This window comes from Rutidosis leptorrhynchoides, chromosome 11, assembly GCF_046630445.1.
Source record: "Rutidosis leptorrhynchoides isolate AG116_Rl617_1_P2 chromosome 11, CSIRO_AGI_Rlap_v1, whole genome shotgun sequence".
Taxonomy (NCBI): Eukaryota; Viridiplantae; Streptophyta; class Magnoliopsida; order Asterales; family Asteraceae; genus Rutidosis; species Rutidosis leptorrhynchoides.
The window spans coordinates 102,236,830-102,243,490 of NC_092343.1; the positions used below are offsets into that span (position 1 = coordinate 102,236,830).

The 6,661-nt window shown below is 32.0% G+C and overlaps 1 non-coding gene across 1 annotated transcript; it reads right to left on the reverse strand.

Moving 5' to 3' along the window:
• Positions 1-4,972: 4,972 nt before the first annotated feature.
• LOC139879216 (small nucleolar RNA R71) lies at positions 4,973-5,079 on the reverse strand. The gene has a single exon (XR_011770070.1). It is a non-coding gene; the product is annotated as a small nucleolar RNA R71 (small nucleolar RNA).
• Positions 5,080-6,661: the final 1,582 nt, after the last annotated feature.

Below are 6,661 nucleotides of genomic sequence, written 5' to 3' on the forward strand. Positions count from 1 at the left end.
TTATAAAAACCATTTATTCCAAATATGAACAAGCAATTGACAAACATGACATTCATATGATATTCATCACATTACACAGTCATCATGTAAAGTCAACTATATAACACAAAGAATCAGAACAACACTTAGTCAATTTTGAACACAAATAAGCAGATTCGGTATTCATGAAAACTTCAGATTCGGTAACCAAATAAGCTTGTGTTTTCATTTCAAAGACTTAGATAAAACATGTTAAGTGTTTCAAGTTAAAAATCTCATTATTTCAAAGTACTAAAATACAGACTCGGTATCATGCCAAGAACAGATTCGGTATCTTCATAAATCACAGAAAATCACTCATACATGCATATTCAGTCTCATATCATGCAAAAACATAATCATGATCAATTAACAACTCAATCAAATCAGAAAAACATGTTAATCATTTGAACAGACTCGGTGCTGCAGCAAGAACACATTCGGTATATACAGAAACTATCAAATAATCAATTAAACATCTAATCAGACTCAGTCAATCGATAGATCAATCAATTTAACATAGATTTGACAAGATTTCATGTTAATGATCCTAATCATATGAGTTTAATCTTAAGAATCAAGATATTAAACTCAGATTCGGTATAATCAACATTTTTCAAAATTAAATGTCACAATCTTGTTATTTGCAATTTTTCTGGTTTATAAGTACTCAATTATCTCAGATCTACAATATGTGCATCTTAGATTCGATTAAAACAAAGAATTATCAAGAATTTAAGGATACAGAAGACGGGACTCGGTAGATTAGGCAGACTCGATAAGATTAGTCAGATTCGGTATGCAATTAATGTGACGACCCGGGAATTTCCGACCAAAATTAAACTTAATCTTTATATGTTTTTGATAATGCTAAAAACAAACATATATTTCATAGCATTATTCCTCAAGAAAGACAAGCTTTTAGTTGCAATTGTTCTATTTACAAGTGATATTCGTTTAAATAATAAAAAGTGAAGACAAAAGACAGATTCGACGAATTGAAGACGCAAACGACCAAAAAGCTCAAAAGTACAAAAGACAATCAAAAAGGTTCCAATTATTGATAAGAAACGTCTCGAAATTACAAGAGTACAAGATTCAAAACGCAAAGTAAAAAATATAAAATTGTACGCAAGGACGTTCGAAAATCCGGAACCGGGACCAGAGTCAACTCTTAACGCTCGACGCAACGGACTAAAAATTACAAGTTAACTATGTATATAAATATAATACAATATATAATTAATTATATTAATTATATATATATTATATATATAATAAAAACCGTCGGCAGAGAAAGACTCCAAGATGTGAGCTGGAATTTCAAACTCCGCGACTCGCGGAGTTTGAAGGCAAAATTCACCGCGAGTCGCGGAGCCCCAAAAATCAAAAATCCCTATAAAGCAAACCGAATTCTGATCAAAATTTCATATTCTATTTTCTCTCTTCTCTCATATATACGTAAAATATATATATATAATTTATATTTTAATTTTAATTTTAATTATAATTCTAATAATAAGGGTATGTTAGCGAATATTGTAAGGGTGTAAGTCGAAATTCTGTCCGTGTAACGCTACGCTATTTTTAATCATTGTAAGTTATGTTCAACCTTTTTATATTAATGTCTCGTAGCTAAGTTATTATTATGCTTATTTAAAACGAAGTAATCATGATGTTGGGCTAATTACTAAAATTGGGTAATTGGGCTTTGTACCATAATTGGGCTTTGGACAAAAAAACGACACTTGTGGAAATTAGACTATGGGCTATTAATGGGCTTTATATTTGTTTAACTAAATGATAGTTTGTTAATGTTAATATAAAGATTTACAATTGGGCGTCCCTATAAATTACCATATACACTCGATCGGACACGATGGGCGGGGTATTTATATGTACGAATAATCGTTCATTTAACCGGACACGGGAATGGATTAATAGCCACTAGAATAATTAAAACAGGGGTGAAATTACATTCAAGGGTAATTGGTGTAATTGTTAACAAAGTAGTAAAACCTTGGTTTACACGCAGTCGATAACCTGGTGTATTCATTAAACAAAGTATTAAAACCTTGTTACAATTCGAATCCCCAATTAGTTGGAATATTTAACTTCGGGTATAAGAATAATTTGATGAGGACACTCGCACTTTATATTTATGACTGATGGACTGTTATGGACAAAAACCAGACGGACATATTAAATAATCCAGGACAAAGGACAATTAACCCATGGGCATAAAACTAAAATCAACACGTCAAACATCATGATTACGGAAGTTTAAATAAGCATAATTCTTTTATTTCATATTTAATTTCCTTTATTTTATATTTAATTGCACTTCTAATTATCGCACTTTTATTTATTGTTATTTAATCGCACTTTTAATTATCGTACTTTTTAATTATCGTAAGTTTATTTTATCGCACTTTTATTATTCGCAATTTCATTATCGTTATTTACTTTACGCTTTAATTTAAGTCTTGTATTTATTTTATATTTTACATTAGGTTTTAACTGCGACTAAAGTCTTAAAATCGACAAACCGGTCATTAAACGGTAAAAACCCCCCTTTATAATAATAATATTACTTATATATATATTTGTATTTTTAATAAAAGTAAACTAATATAGCGTTGAGCTTTGTTTAAAGATTTCCCTGTGGAACGAACCGGACTTACTAAAAACTACACTACTGTACGATTAGGTACACTGCCTATAAGTGTTGTAGCAAGGTTTAAGTATATCCATTCTATAAATAAATAAATATCTTGTGTAAAATTGTATCGTATTTAATAGTATTTCCTGCTAAAATTAATAACTATTTTATATACACCTCGCATAACATCAAGTATTTTTGGCGCCGCTGCCGGGGAACTATCTTAAAAGCCGGAAGCGCAACGCTAATATAAAAAAAAAAAAGATTTTTTAGCTTACTTCTATTAAAAATTCGTTTTTGTAAAAATACGTTTTAATTATTCAAAAATATAAAAAGAAAAACAAAAATATAAGTATTTTTAAGATTTTGTTAAATATTTAAGTTTTATAAGTTTCTTTATTTTTATTTTAGTTTATAAAAAATATAAGTTTTATTAACTATCTTTTATTTATAGAAAAAAAAACAGAAAACAGATATAAAGAAAATAAAAAAAAAATAATAAATAAAGAAAAAACGCGTCGAATTTAAAGCTGTCATCTGAATTCTGGAACCCCGCGACTCGCGGGGTTTTCTGCATTAATTACCGCGACTCGCGGAACTTCTCTGACACGCGAACAGAAACCCTAATCCTGCATTAATTACGATTATTAATTATTTATTATTATTATTTAACCCTAATTATTATTATTATTATTAGTTTTATTTTTACTTTTACTTTTTATTTAATTTATGTATTTAGTATTAATTAGTTTTATTAAATTGTAAAATTAGTAGTTTTATTAAATAAAATAATATAAAAATAATATTTTTATAAAAATTGTACTTTTTACAACTTTTTATATATTTTTATATTTTGTCCCTTTTTAATCATTGTAGCGTAATATTTGTATTTTTAGCTCATATTTAATTTTAAACTTAGTTTTTGCTATAGTTATTTTTACTCCTAGATTTTTAGGCTTTGCCGTAGAATTCCTTAAGTGCTTTTTCTTTAGACTAAGATTTAGGTGCTTTAGAATTTTGCGACGCCTTTTTAAGTTTTAGTTTCTTTTTAAGTTATTTCCATTTGGGATTTAGTTTTTCCTTGTAAGCTTTAATATTTTTAGACCTTTTACTATGTATCAATTATCATTCCAATTAGTAATCTCAATTTGCGATTATAATTTTAAGTTAGTTGTAGTAATAAGGTTAGGTTAGTCAAGTATTTTTAAGTTTTTATAAGTTTCTTTTATTTTTCCGTCACCTTTTATTTTTCAACCATTTTTTTTCTTTTTCTACCTTTTGCGACGAACTCTTTTTCTTTCTTATTTCTCGCTATTCTAGTTTTAGGACATAGATTTTTATTCTACTTCTTATCTAAATTTCTTAAAATTACGAAAATTTATTTTGAGTGGTTAAATTGATAGACATCAAAATTTTCTGGTTCGTAGTAATAGTTGGATTTGTACGTGGACCGGGTTATTGGAGCCAAACAGTCCTCAATTATATTGAGACCAAACGAATCCTGCCCCTCTGCTGCATCTTTTGGCTATTCGAAACGTGGGCAAAATCAGAAAAGTCTATTGATTGGATAACTTATTATAATTTTTCTTTCCTTTTAAAAACTAATAGGATATTCAGTGAATGCACCGAGCAAGACGTTCACCACCTTTTGTACGTTCACCACCTGTAACTAGATCAAGACATTTAGCAAATATTGTCGCCGTTGATTTTTCTTTAGAATCGTCATCTAGTCGAACAAGAACTCCAACTCAAATTTCCGATAATCCATCTTTTGAACCCGACTTCACAATTAAGAACCCGGAGCATATTCAAGGACAATTCCAAGATCTTGAACCACTAATTATTCCTCCTGAGCCACAAACCATTAAATCAGAATCCTCTAGTGATTCGTATTCAACAAATTCAATTATGGAAGTAACGGAACCTCTAAGTATGGAAGATCGAATGAGAGCCACACGCACGGGCCAAGGTCACGCCATTATTAAGCCAGAAGTTAATGCGCCAGATTATGAAATCAAAGGACAAATTCTACACATGGTAACTAACCAATGCCAATTCAGTGGTGCACCGAATGAAGATCCTAACGAACACCTTCGTACGTTTAAAAGAATTTGTACACTATTTAAAATCCGAGAAGTGGAAGATGAGCAGATCTATCTCATGTTGTTTCCTTGGACTTTAAAAGGAGAAGCCAAAGATTGGTTAGAATCGTTACCTGAAGGGGCGATTGACACATGGGATGTCTTAGTTGAAAAATTTCTTCAAAGATTCTTTCCGGCATCTAAAGCCGTGAGACTTCAAGGAGAAATTGTTACGTTCACACAAAAGCCAAATGAAACATTATATGAGGCGTGGACAAGATTCGGAAGGATGTTGAGAGGATGTCCTCAACACGGTTTAGACACTTATCAAATAGTACAAATATTCTACCAAGGTGTCAACGTTGCTACACGAAAAGACATCGACATAACAGCTGGTGGTTCCATTATGAAGAAAACCGCAACTGAAGCTTACAAAATTATTGATAACACAGCCTCCCACTCGCATGAGTGGCACCAAGAAAAAGATATTTTTCGTTCATCTAAAGTGGCTAGAGCCGATTCTAGCCATGACTTTGATTCCGTTTCAGCAAAAATAGATGCTTTCGAAAGACGAATGGAAAAGATGAATAAAGATATTCACGCAATACGAATCAGTTGTGAGCTATGCGGTGGACCACACTTATTGAAAGATTGTCACATTAAACCAACATTGGAACAACGAGAGAATGTTTCCTATATGAACCAAAGGCCTGGAAATAATTATCAAAATAATTATCAACCGCCAAAGCTAAACTTCAATCGAAATCAAAACATTCTTTACAATCCAAAAGGACCCGAAAATAACTGGTATAACCAACAAGGTCCGAATAACCAACCAACTCAAAACAACACTTTCAATCAACAAAGACCTGGCTTATATAAACCACAACAACAAACCGAAGAGAAAAAGTCAAATATGGAAGACGTGGTATTCAAGCTAGTTGAATCTCAAACACAATTTATTGAAACTCAAACCCAAACGAACGAGAGATTTGATCAGTCATTAAGAACTCAACAAGCTTCCATTTTGAATCTAGAAAAACACGTAGGTACTCTTGCTAGCATGATGAGTGAGAGAGAACAAGGAAAGCTACCAAGTAATACTGAAGTAAATCCTCGGAATGAGAATGTTAATATGGTTTCAACGAATTCTGAAAAACCAGCACCAGAAGATGGGAAGGTTTTAGATGAGAGTAACAATGAAGAAGTTACACCACCACCACCCGAGTATGTAAAGCCAGTGGTGGCACCATACAAACCACCCATCCCGTTTCCAAGAAAAGGAGTTGAGTATGAGCAAGTAATAAGTAATAAAGATTGTGATACTTCTGGAAAGAAGAAGAAGAAAAAGAATAAGAAAGTACAAGAAACAAAAGCCGTAGAAGTAAACCCGGTGAAGACAGTTCCACCAAAACCTCCACCTAGGGTAGGTGATCCGGGTGAATTTATTGTTCCCTGTCTACTTAGTGATTGTGTCATGTATGATGCACTAGCAGATTTAGGTGCAAGTGTAAGTGTTATGCCTCTTTCATTATATAAGAGATTAGGAGTAGGTAAGTTAAGTCCAACGGATATGAGTGTTCGACTCTTTGATCAAACCATTAAGCACCCAGTTGGAATTGCTGACAACCTACCCGTTCAAGTAGGCAATTTAACCTTTCTAGTCGAATTTATTGTCATTGACATAGAAGAGGACCCAAACATTCCTCTAATTTTAGGTCGGCCATTCTTAGCGTCCACCAAGGCGTTATTTGATGTAGGAAATGGAAGAATGACACTTAAAAGTGGTGACAAATCGATCACCTTTATGATTCGAAAGTCTAAATCTCCACCAGCCAAAACCGTTGAACCAGTAAAAACAATTGGTAAGAACCATGTGTTTTTACCAACTCCAACGGTA